Consider the following 12937-nt stretch of genomic DNA (forward strand, 5'->3'; position numbering starts at 1 on the left):
AGCCTACCGACGTTTTCACTGACAGAGCTTCTAAGAGTAACCCCATTTGGCTTACACCACGAGCTGGTCTGAGTGACAAGGTGACGGGGAGATGTTTAAGGCTCCCAAGCATGCCGGGGTCTTTCTAGTGCTTCGTTTAGAACAAGGTACACTGGACGCGTAAAGGAGGAAGCACCTGCCAAGGACCCGCCTCCCGCACAGCACGTACCTCGTTGGGCTCCAGTTTCTCAAAGAATGAGCTAAAGTTCCCGCCTTCGAGATCAAACCGTGACTATTAAAGCTCAATGTGTCCAGGCCAACTGAAACTGGATGAACCAGCATCTGAATTTAATTTTAGCGAGATTTGCAGATTTTATTAACTACCCTTATCATGACCGTGGTGGCAAGGAAGTGGTCTCAGACGGGCCATTGGATGGTTTGGGATACACAGTGATAGGCCTGGAGCAGGGCTTGGTTGCAGGAGCTGGAAAGATCAGAATCGCTCTGTACGGTAGAGGGAGGAGAAAATGAAATTCTGGGGTTGTCGCAACAGAAAGAAGAAAAGGGGAAAGGAGTCACCGAGATGGCCAGAGGTTGAGGGGTACCGGCGGGGCGAGCATGGAGAAGCTCAGAAGGCGGGGCGGGCGGAAAGGCTTTTAAAGGACAGGAGCGTCCAATATTCGGTCGGAGGTGTGTGTGTGCTGAATAAATATCGAAATCCTAGGTCCCTGTCGCTCCAGACACCCGCCAGACCCGCTATCCGCGCAGAGGCTGTGGTTGAGTTTTTGTTTGTAGAAATCAAGAAATGAGGCGGAACTTCACAGAGCACAGGGTATATAGACGGTGTAAGGAGATAATGAGAAAATCCATAAATGGCAAAAAAAGAACACACCAAACATTAGCAGGAGCAGGAACTTCAGACATCTGTCCCCGAAAAGCTATAGAAATTTGGGAGTGGGCCTGGGTCTTGCTGCAGGTATCGGCATGGAAGCTTGATCAATTTTGATTTTAAAATTTTGAGAACAAAATGCTCCCAGCTGACATTTGAGTTCTATGGGGTTCTATGATCTTCTTCGCCTTCTACTACTTCAAAGCAAAACAACAGTAACAACAACAACGAAAACCCTTCTGTATTTTCAAACTTGTGCTTAGAAGAAATTAGCATTTTTTTTAAATTTGCTTTATTTTCTTTCTTCAGGAATCCTTTTCTCAAAGGAGTGGTTCTCCCTTTAGAGGTGTAGAACGTTTCATCGGACAAGTATTTAAACATGAAACAGTAGGGCGACCTATTCTCGGGGCTTAAATTGAGCCCTGACAATTACTTTAAAAGTATTGCATTTACCCCAGATGAGCAAAATATTCACTTTTTAATGATAGATGCAGGTACACGGCTGCTCCACAAGCATATGTAGGTCAAGTGCACTGTCTACACTCCCTTAAATCAGGAGACTTATTAACTGATTTTTCATTAGGGATTTGGTTATAACTGGGATGGAAAAAAGGATCCACCTTTTTGTTCAGTTATTAAAATATATGGCTGTAAAGCTGCTTGGGGTTACAACTTTTTGAATGTGAGAACAGAATAAACCTCAGAGACTATCTGGTGAAGGAGCACTTGAAACTGAGATGCCGTGAAATCTTATCATGTCTCAAATTTGCTCTCTTAACATTCGACCGATTATTTTCCTTCTGCCTCAGTTTCTCCATTGGGATGTGGGAATCTCAGCCTGTGAGGACAATGACAATTCAGTAGACCTTCACCTTTCAAAAGGAACATATCTCTTGACCTTTCCCCCCAAAAGAAAGTGTTGATACAGTGTCCAGGTGTCCCCTGGGTCAGGTCTCTGAGGAGAGTCATGTTTCCTGTGTGTCTCCTTGAACTGAAGTTACTTTAAACTGAAATTCCCTTTCTCACTTGATTATTTTCATCAGAGAAACAGAATTTTTACTTCTTAAGGACAGAATGAGAAACAAAACCAGCTGAGGTCTCGATGGACCTGTCGGCTCGGCCCCCAGCTGAGTGTCTCACCAAGTGTGGCAGGTCCGTGGAGGTTGAGTAAACACAGGCTGGTGTGCCGATTACCTGCCTCTGGGGCCCGCAGAGAAAGCAGAGGGGGTCATTTTCTCCTCACTTTCTATGTTCACAAAAAATGACCCAGAGTTTCTTAAACTCGGTCTCTGCGATGCTTTCGGGAGGGTCTGCCTGGGGTGCAGGAGACCCAGACGTAGCTGTCCTTGGGGTCTGCGTCTCCCCTGCAGAACGAGTTTGTCGAATCAGCTGCTCACAGATTTGTGTCAGATCCATAATTCAACGATTCTCTGACTCTGCGCTGTGCTCACTGCCAAGTGACTTATTTCTTCATCTAGGTTCTATAACCTCATGACCACTGAGCAGTTTTTGCGGCTTGAGTTCTGAAAAAATAGTAAATCCTCAGGACTCAAAGGCACGTCTCTGTAAGATTCATAATTAGGAAGAAATTAAGAATTAAACTTTTGAAGAAATGCCGTAAGTTCTCTAAGATGCCTTGTCATTGATTAAAACAGCAACAGAGACGACGAAAAACTGAACTAGCTCATTGATAACCAGAATTAGCAGGGTCCAAGCTTGATGAATCCATACGGCTTTAAAATGGGTGTATTTCTCCCCACTTTCCCAGTAATGAGATTAAAATATTTTGAAAATGAGGTATACTCCTCATCTCATTGTATTCCACTTTGGATGAAAGTCATGGCCTTTCAAGTCTTACAACTTATTTTAAGTCCTAAACTGTGCAATAGTTTATGGTGCCACGTTGAAACAGATGCTACACGCTACTCCACTCAGCAATGGGGAGCAAACAGCAATGTCCTCATAAGGTTCGAAGGGCCTAGTTCTGGAGATTGAGTTCTTATAAACATTCTGGTCCAGGGCAGGGACCAGATCAATCTGTATTTTGTGCACAAATTATATACATATTAACCTATTTTATAGTGTTTGTTAATCTCGGACATCTACACTTCAAAAGAAGCAAGATCTTCAATGTACAACTCAACTATAACTCCTCAAAGAGCCAAGTTTTTCATCTCCTTCTACACACTATGTCTTCAAACACAACGAAAGCGTCACGCCATGCTGGACTGCTATCCAAACGTCAACGGTTCGTACTTATTTTCTCTCTCTGCTGCCCAAACACAATTGAACTAGACCCTAACACTGTTTTAAAGCGCTAATGTGCAGACTGAGCTAGGGAGCCTTTCAAGAAGGAGGGTGACCATAAGGAGCAGCCCACAGCCCTGAGAGGCTTCTCTCCTCTAAGTCCCCAGGGGCCATGGTTGGGCGGAGAGAGAATCCGCTTGTTGTCGAGACAGAAACCCTCCACTTCCTATTCAATTTCCTGTTAAGTCAACATCATGATTTTCAGTGTTGGGGAATTTTAAAAGAACCTTTCAAAGAGGGAACCGTCACTCAACAAGTCACCAACCACCACGCTCACGCTGCCTGTTTCCTAACCACCTGAGTGACATTTGATGACATTTAGGGCAATGCACCAAACCCAGCTCTGTATCTGCCCCTTCTATACCAGTAACACTTTAAAGATAAAAACCACCTCACACATTCCGGGCTGTGGGGAGTGACTGTGGATACAGTTCCCTCCACTGAGCACATTAGACAGATTCTGGGTGGGCATTCTCTGCAGCCTCTCTGTCACCCTGCTGAGGCAGATTTTAGGCTGTCTGAGAAGGCTCTGGGTCCGACTGCTTCTCTCTCCTTGCCCATCCATGTCTGTGCACCTGGGCGTGTCTGGTATGGGATCAGAAGCTGAGTTATTGCCAATAAAATCGCTCCTATCATTACACGGATTTGTTAAACGTAGTTAAGCATACAGATTTAAGTCATCTACTTTTTGTTGAGGAGGGACTGACCAGCCTGGGGACATCTAGAATAGCAAAGTCCTCTCTCACTTAGCAGAAATTAAGACAACGTGCAAGGCCTTGGCTTTGGGATGCCGTCAGTCTTCCAAAACTGCAGAGTTCTCTATTTAAATAGTGATGGCAGTGGTTTATGACATCTTTATTTAAAGGAAGTACATTCTGGCAATGTTTCTTTTGAGAAGTTGCTCAACTGCTATTTATTTGGATGATTCAATAACCAAAGAAAAGTAAGTAAATACAGTTTACCCTATTTCTGACTAATGCGATTTCTGTGTGGCACTCAGTATCACAAATGATAGTCACCAACTTCTATTGACCAGAAGTTCCTATATTTTATATTACTTGTATGCTAGGAGCGCTTTCGTTTTTAAAGACGTAAAGCATTTCTCGTTTATCCGACTGCTGCCTGTGACAAGCACCGAGGCCCAGTCAGGCAAGGCTGCTATAACAAGTCACCGCAGGCCAGGCGCTAGGACAGCGGACATGTGTTTCTCACAGTCGTGGAGGCCGGGAGCCTAAGATCAAGGTGCCGGCCAATCTTACACCTGGTGGGAGCGCTCCCCGCCGGTTCACAGGTGCGTTGGATTGGCGCTCTCTCCCTGTTGCGGCACTAACCCCGTTAATGACGCCTCACCCCTCACGGCCTGGTCACCTTCCTAAGGCCCCATCTCCAAACAGCATCCAGTCGGGGAGCGTGGCTTCTGCATGATTGTCGTGGGGACACAAACATTCAGTCCACGGTACATTGTTACCATTCAGAAAACTGGTCAAGAGGTGGCGGAGACAGTCCCAGTATTTTACCCCGTGGTGCTGAGCGGCAGTCTGAACGAGGCCTGGAGATGGCTGGGCCCGGCGCTGTGCCTGCCAGGCTGCCAGTGGGAACCAGGGGTCGCCCGTGGGAACCAGAACTCAAGTCCGAGTGCCCTTAGGAGAGAAAACGCAGGTTCTCCTCCCGCCTGAGAACACGCTGACCTTTGAGAGTGCTGGTGACTGCTGTCTGTGGGAGGGAACTGGGTGGCAAGGGGCGGGGATGAGGGCCTGCCATAAATAGCTACCGCCCGCTTCCTGCGTGTGAAACATAGAACAGCTTAAGGAGAACTTTGATCTTTGAGGACCTTTTCTGGTTCCTTTATGTCGACAGTTCTCCACCAGGGGATGGAACAAATGTCATATGGATCTGGGGAAGAATTTTCACTATGTGGTTACGAGTCGGGCCCAGCCTAGACTTACTAAATCAAATCTCCAGCGCCAGTACCCGCGGACTCTGAGATAGTCCCTTCAGTACTTCCGTATTTGCACAAACGATTGAAAACAAATGTCACAGCTAATAAACTAGTATTCCCTTAGTAACACAGGAATTCAAACATCTCCAAAGACTGGAGACCCTTCCTGAGCTGGGTCCGTGGGGAGGGACATCCAACCTGACACCCTTTCCCACTTAGCTGTTTATTAGACAAGGGGTCCCCAACCTTCCGTGGCCTGTTAGAAACTGGGCCGCACAGCAGAAGGTGAGCGGTGGCGAGCAAAGCTTCATTTGTATTCAGAGCCGCTCCGCAGCGCCAGCATCACCGCCTCAGCTCTGCCTCAGATCATCAGGCATTAGATTCTCGTAGGCGCACCGGTCCCTAGTGCCACAAAGGTTGGGGACCGCTTAGAGGATGCAGAGAAGAGGCACATGTTACAAAATTAACAAATCTCCAGCAAGGAAACCCTAAGGAGGGGGATGATTAAGGTCCCCTGGGACTTTTCTGTAGGCAGATTCATTGCCAATTAGGGATTCTGTGCCAGAAGACACGGTGTCGGTATTGCCATTGGCTAGTGCGGAAGGGAGGCTGAAATCCTGGTTGCCACAGAAGCTTGCATGTCCAAATCGACGTGCCCTGCTCTCCTGGTAAAAAATAGGATATGAGAACAAACTGCCTATTGCTGTCTTAACCAGCCCTCGCATGGTGTTTTCACGTAAAATACATTCGGCAAGGTAGTTTCAATCTTCGCTGAATACATGCTGTCGTCCTTCTCAACTGTATCTGCCACGTACCTTTGGGCACTGATTTTGATACTTACAACCTAAGGAATGTCTCCCTAAATTGTATCTTTCTTGCCCATCCATAATTACTCTAGAAAGCCATCCAGTGTCGATTACCCAGGAAGATGATTTGCATCTTTCTGAAGTTTCAGGGTAGGGGAGAAGCGTGTTACCTGGGAGCTGAGGAGCACTGTCCCTACATCTGATCTGTGACAGCAGTCCTCAGCATGCGTGCTTCTTGCGTCTCCATCCTCAGCTCCCAGCGTGCTCAGCGGCACAGCAGGTGAGCGGTTGTTCGACACGGTAACACCTCCTGGCCCACGCAGGTTGGAAAGGTTTTAAAACAGCGACTGAAAAATACCCTGACCACCTCGCGATGAGAGTTTTTACATGCGCGTCACCTAAAAATGGCTCCCCATTTAATCTCATGTTGTAACCACCTACTCCCACATCTATATTTTTCTAGATATTAAAAAAAACTGAAGGTATTCTAATTAGGTTTTGAAGGCAAAAGAATGTTGGGACATGGTCATTTCTTACCCAACTGAGTAACCGAATGGCCATTTACTCCAAAATATTTGTTACAAGCACATCATTTATGCATTCACTTAAAATGCTTAAAAAGCATCACAGAAATGTCTGTGTTTTATAGCCTTACCGGCAGCCTATTTTTTATAGAATTATGTGGATGTAAAAATGCATAATATTTTCATAGTTTAGATGTGAATACACATATTTAGAGCATTTGTTAAGAATGGGCAGGATCTCGCAAATCGGTAAAACTACGCATGTGATATAGATCAGAAAATGGAAATGCGTTGCTTTCAGATTAGTACTGTGTAAGCCGCTTCTCCATACACTTATATAGTCAGTCCTGAATTAGAGCTCTGTATTTTTAATTCTGTTTTTACGACAAGGACAAAAGCCTGAAGTCGAGATACAAATCTAGTGCCTTCTGCTCATGCTGAGATCACACTCAGTCCTTGTACAAAAGTAAAAACATACCTCCCCTCGCTTATCAATCATGCATGTAAAGATTAGAATCTTAGCGGTTTTTTCCTTAAAAGTAACTTGGTTACCACCAATAGCCCCATTCGAAGTTTGTTTGTTTTTCTTTTAGAAAGCAAAACAAAACAAGAACAAAAATTTCATCCCCTTGAATGACCTTGTCCAATGAATAAATTTGACTAAACAGGCTACCTCAGTTTTTGTTACATTATATTTTTGAGTAAGGAATGCCATAAATATTTTAAATCAAAATGTTAAATGTTGACTTTCAAAAGTTTTCGATGTCTATTTCTAACGTTTAAAAAAGATTAATTTCAAGCGGCGACTTTCTTTTCAATCTCATATATAAGCTATTTTTTAAAATAGTAAGTGCAAACCAATTACAGTCCTATTCTAAGTTTTAGTTCAAAGAAAAGCGTAAGGGCTGAATTTCCAGAAACAAGGCCTTCAGCAGACAAAATTAGGCAAAAAATAGTAAACAGAGCAAGGCTGCCATTAAGGTTATAAAACACAGACACTGCTATCTCTCAGAGTGAATAACATCAAAGGCTTGAAGTGACAAATGCCCTTGAGTCTAATGACTCACTCGAGAAAAGACACAGCTATTTACATTACAAAGAAACGTCTCCACATCACCCTCCTCTTACGAGAAAATGAAAATGAATGGGTTTTTCACGGTGCCTCATCATACAGAACCTCCATCAGCAGAGAGTCTGATGAGCAACTTCAGATAACTTCTTTAATACGAAGATTCGCGGAAGCCTTACGATTACACCCACTACCCACCCATTAAGAGAAAAAGTCCTGCTTATGGAAACAAAACTTTAATGCTACCAAAGACTAAGAGAACACAGTCATTCCCAGCTGTTCATCATTTTGTGGTCAAGCGCTATCTTGTCTGAGTCTGGCACATCCCGCGGAGCTGGTCTGAGGCTGAGTGACTCTTCCCAGGTTACACTTTCAGTAGGACAGGGGTCAGGCCTTGGACTTACGTGTGAGGTGGACTCTCACTTTGTGACACCCCTGGCTGGAGTCCTTCCACGAGAGGCGAGGTTAAACCCTTGCCTTTGAGGCTCCCTTTGCTTCGCCCTGAACATGGCTGCTCTGGAAGGGGCCAGGGACCAGACGGGCCGGGGTGTAGCCCGTGGCATGGTTGTGTCACCTCTATCCTCGCACGCCTTCGCCATGCCTGACTATGTCACCACCTCTCATGCGCCTACAGCATGCAAAGCCCTGTGGTGAGTGTCGCGGGGAACACAGGTACATGAAACATGGTTCCTGCCATCACTCAGTGGGATCACTGAGCCCAGGCACAGCCTGTGACAACTGAACACCACCCCGGGAAGCACTCTTTATGCAGAGCGTCTTCAAGGAGGCCCAGACCAAGTTCTCCGTGTCCCCGAAGGCCCCTCCGGAATGTCAACTGACACACTACTCGGCAGAGTTCCGGGATGACCAATTTGCAGGAGAACATGACATCGGGGGAAGCGTGCTTAATCCCGGTGTCTTTCCCTGGGCCTGTGACAAGTACGCTCTCAGGATGGAACCTGTCTGGACAGCCCCCTCAGCCACCCAAAGGGGGACAGAACACATCCAGCTAGCTGCCAGTGTACTAATGACAACCCTGTGTTGCCAATAAATGTTTACAATATGATTATAAACACCATATTAAATCGCATATTTTTAGATTGTGTATTTGGGAAAAATAAACGCCTATTGAACAGAAGCCTCTTAGAAAGAGAATCGAGAGGCCTACCTGCCAGCGCGTCGGCCACGTGGGTCGTGCGTGGCCTGGGTGACCGACCGCCCCTGCCGGGAGCAGCCCTCCTGGCCCTCGCCCTCTGACCCCGCAGCACGGAACCGTGGGGCCGCCGTTTCCTCCTAGCAGGTGGCTCCGCGCTTTGCACAGCGGATGACTGTGAAACCAGCAGGCTCTTTTCAGAACCAGCTGATTAAACACGCCAAAGTGCTCGCTTAAGAGGCCGAATGAACAGGCTGTTGCACCTGGCACCTGAACTGAGCCCCCTTCTTCCAGATGCAGAGGATGCTCATTTCACTCCGACGTGCCTGTGGGTGCACGGAGCGTCGGGACCGCCTGTCTCTGGCCCCTTTGCTTTCTGTACCTGGGCTGAGCCCAGTGCTGTGGGGCTGCCAGAATTCTTGCAGGAGGGGCAAGCAGGCGTCACGACCAGCAGTGTTAGCGCCTGGCCTGCGAGACCCGAGACAGAGCAACTCAAAGTAGCATTCTACTGTCAAGGTTTCTCTAGGGGAGGAAAAACGATTGGCTTCTGATGTTTTGTTTTTTATATAAATATGATTTTTAAATGTATCGGGTTTTCCTTAAGATTTGTTGCTATGAGTATGGTGTTTCGGTTCCTTTATTCAGGAAGTATTTATTGAATTGCACGATACGCAAACGCCCTGCTGGGAAAATTCTCTGCCCTCGGCCTGGAGCAGACACCATCTTCCCCTCGGCTCTCTCCCCAGGGTCTAGAACAGTGCCTGGCGTGGGGCAGAATCCCAGCATACCTTTCGCTGAGTGGGTTACATACTGAGAGAGGGGACAGCTGCGTGTCCCCTGCCAGGACTTCTTACAATGACGCACGTCAGCGTAAAGGCCATCCCCCTGGACAGCCTCTGTGGCCACTCGGTCCTTCTTGGAGCTGTAATCAGAGAGGCGCCGCGGGGTGGGCACAGCTTCACAGCAAATTAGTTAACGAACCACCAGACTTTGACTGAACACCTACTATGTGCGATTCCCCCTCTCCGACAATTGGGCCATCTGGGGACATATAAGGTATATACTCTCTGTTGCCACAAAGTAACGAAGTGACCCCGAACCCAGGCACAGCCCAAGACCACTGAACACAATCCCAGGCGGGATTCTTTTTTACAGCTTCATGCAGCGCTGAGGCCAAGGAGACGGGCAGCACCATGGAGAGCTCAGGGAGGCCTGGGAAGGAGACGGGCTGCGGAAGACAGAGGCCTTGACCGGGGCTGGGAGCCCAGCCGGACCACGGAGGAAGGGCACAGGAGCCGCGCGGGCTGTGCATGCCCGGAGTTGGTTCGCTTTGGCCCCATATGAGTCCACTGAAGACGTCGTGATTGAGCGCGGACCATGTGGCAGGCGCGGTGCCAGGCACCAGGGCCACCGCGGTTAACGACTCTGATGTGGTCCCTGGCTCACTGGCCAGTGGACACGTGGACGGGTAAATGACAGTCGCCTCGCAGTGCGGTAGGTGCTGTGGTGGGGAGAATGCGGGTGCTATGGGAAGAACATGGCATGGACCCAGCCTGGCGCAGGGGTCAGGAGCACTTCCGAGAAGAAGGGTGTCGAGCTGTCCCCTGCAGCCAAGGTAGGAGTGAGGGGGGTGGGCTCTGCACCTGCCCTGGACGACCGAGCGTGATGGGCTGCGAGCAGCTGCGTTTGTGAGGACGGAAGGGGAAGGCAGGCTACCAGATGGGACAGGGGACGAAAGCAGCGGCCAGATTATGCAGCCTCTCGCCCTTCCCGCGAAGGAGTCTGAACTTTGTCCTACGAACAGTGGTGACCACCGAAGGATTTTAAGAGAATGAAACAAACAGATTTGCATCTGGGGTGTGTGACTGTCCACTCTGTGAGGTGGCCCTCAGGAAAAATGGGGGATAGGAACAGAAGGCAGCATGTAGCTGCACCCTTGAAGCTGCATCCCTAACACAGTGCGGGATGAAATGAGTATTTAATGAATGAACGAATGAGTGAATGAGCGAATGAATGAGTGAACTGATCAGCCAATCAGTCATGCAGCCCGAGACTGGAAGTGTGAGAGCCGAGGTGGAGGATAAAGTCATCTGTGCGAGTGTAAAGGTCCGAGTGAGTGTGTCGTGGAACACGCACGTGTTCTCAAGTCCTCGGGCAGAGGACAGCAGGTGACCCTGGAGTGCAGCATCACAGAGGGAAGTGGCTTCGCTGCTGGAGTCAAAAGACCCAGGGCCGAGCCCTGGTTCTGCCTGTCTTTAACTCTGAGTTGTGCCTTCATTTCTCTGACCCTCGGGTCCCATGGGCCATCCGCCCTTTCTGTGCGACATAAAATGGGATGGGCTCTCACGGTCTGCGTACACTTCCGTTTTCAGTGGGTGTTTGGGAGGGGAGGTGAGATTTGCAGCCCAGTGGCGTTTCTAAGCTTCCCTTGTAAAAAGAAGCTCATGCCACCTGTGGGCCATGGAGTCCAGGTTTAGTTAAAGGGAATTTAGAGATCAAGCAGCCAGCTGTGTTCAAACTTTGGCGGGTGACTCCGATTCTTCAGTTGGAGGCCCTGGCAGAGAGGTCAAGAGAAGGACGGGAAGAGCCATTTCCCGTGCTGTCTCTAAGGAAGGGAGCGGGAGGCAGAAATAGGCAGGAACAAATAATGTGCTTGAAGGTCACAGATGTCAGTGAGGTGACGTTGAAAACACACACAGCCATTTGGAGACACAGCCTAAACTAGAATTCGGCCCCCCTAAGATCGATGCTCTTTCACACTCTACTGGTCACATTAACTATGACAACGCAGGACCTTAGAGAGGATAATGTGTGTGAGAGCCAAGCGAAGAGGTCTCACAATTTTGTGACTGTAGCTGACAGCCCAGAGCTGGTGGCCTTGTAGAAAGAGAGGCCGAAATGGGAATCGTGGCCGGAGGAGGTGAGGGGTCCTGGGACCTGGCTGTTTGTAGGGAGGGGAAGCCCTCACGGAAAGTATGAGGGTGGGGGCCATGGGGGCGGGGTGCAGGAAAGCAGGAAGAATCACAGCATACGAGGATCCTAGGATTCCAACGCATCGACCCAGAGAACCGGGGGAGAGAAGGAAAGGTGGCAGATGAACAACAGGCCTGCGAGAAGGTTCCGGAAAAAGTGCCAGGGACTCAACTCGACAGATAAGGCTTCATGTCTTGCAGATCTGAGAACAGGCGGAAAGCACCTGTGTGTTTTAGACACTTACACGCCCCTCCTGACAGCGTTTTCCATACAGCGTCAGCCCCCACCCCGCCCGGCACACTCACAGGCCTCCGCCCCTGCCGCGATCGAGTCTGGGCTTTGCTTGTTCCTGCAGAGGAGTTTGACAGCAGGCCAGCTTCTCCGAACCAAGGAGAAATTCACAAAAACAACAGCTTCCTTAAGAAATGTCATTTTCAGCTCGTGGCCTTGAGTCCCATATTTCTAAATCACCTCGTAGCTACTTCCTAAAGCAATATAAAGCCTCGGCTGTCAGAGGAATCACGATCCATGTTATGAAGTAAAACCTGATGAGATTATTTTTCCCTTTTCTATCACCGTGGAGTCAGCCCTCGGCAGTCGCGTCTAATCTATCCTGTGTAAAGACTCTAAGAAATCAATCGATCACAACAAAAAGGCCACATTCCAGTTTCTCCAGGACATTCCCCTGCAAATAGTATGGAAATAGTGTTGGCCAAATAATTATACTCTCCCATGATCCCTAAGGTGGGGCTCGCCATCACAGGCGTCTTCCACTATCTCCCCGTCTGTCACCTGGCGTATCCAGGCAGACGGACATCTAACGCAGACATCGGACTCTCTTCACTGATGTTAAAAAGCCTGGGTCCTCTGAGCTCATACCTTTCACCTTCCTCATTGTTTAACTGAGCTCTTTTCTACAAATGGTTTGAGGCTCTGATGCAAGACAGGAATTTGAAGCATGCACTCGAGTATTCAGCGGTGTTAATTTCTGGGGCACACAAATATCGGCTTCACGCAACAATGCAATCACCTTGCAAAATAAAGAAAATGTGCCAGAGAATGAAAAGCAACATGAGCTTCTTCAGGACCGGGAGCAAGGCTGCTTGCTCCTGAGCAGCACTGAAACGGCCGCCGAGTCACCCGCCCCTTAGAGATGTCGCAATGAATAAAGAAAATACAAGAAAGAAGATGGGGTGTTTCAGATCCAAGACCCACTCTATGTTTTCATTCAAACATGTCTCTGGCTACTTTAAGCTCTGAAACGGGCGGAAGTTAATTTTAAATGTAACACATCCGAT

General features: G+C 48.2%; 1 protein-coding gene across 6 annotated transcripts in view; it reads right to left on the reverse strand.

Annotated features, from left to right (window-relative positions):
- FRY (FRY microtubule binding protein) overlaps positions 1–12937 on the reverse strand; it is a 320056-nt gene that overhangs the window by 227614 nt on the left and 79505 nt on the right. The window lies entirely within an intron of this gene.

Source organism: Pteropus medius, unplaced genomic scaffold, assembly GCF_902729225.1.
Source record: "Pteropus medius unplaced genomic scaffold, Ma_sr-lr_union100, whole genome shotgun sequence".
Classification (NCBI taxonomy): domain Eukaryota; kingdom Metazoa; phylum Chordata; class Mammalia; order Chiroptera; family Pteropodidae; genus Pteropus; species Pteropus medius.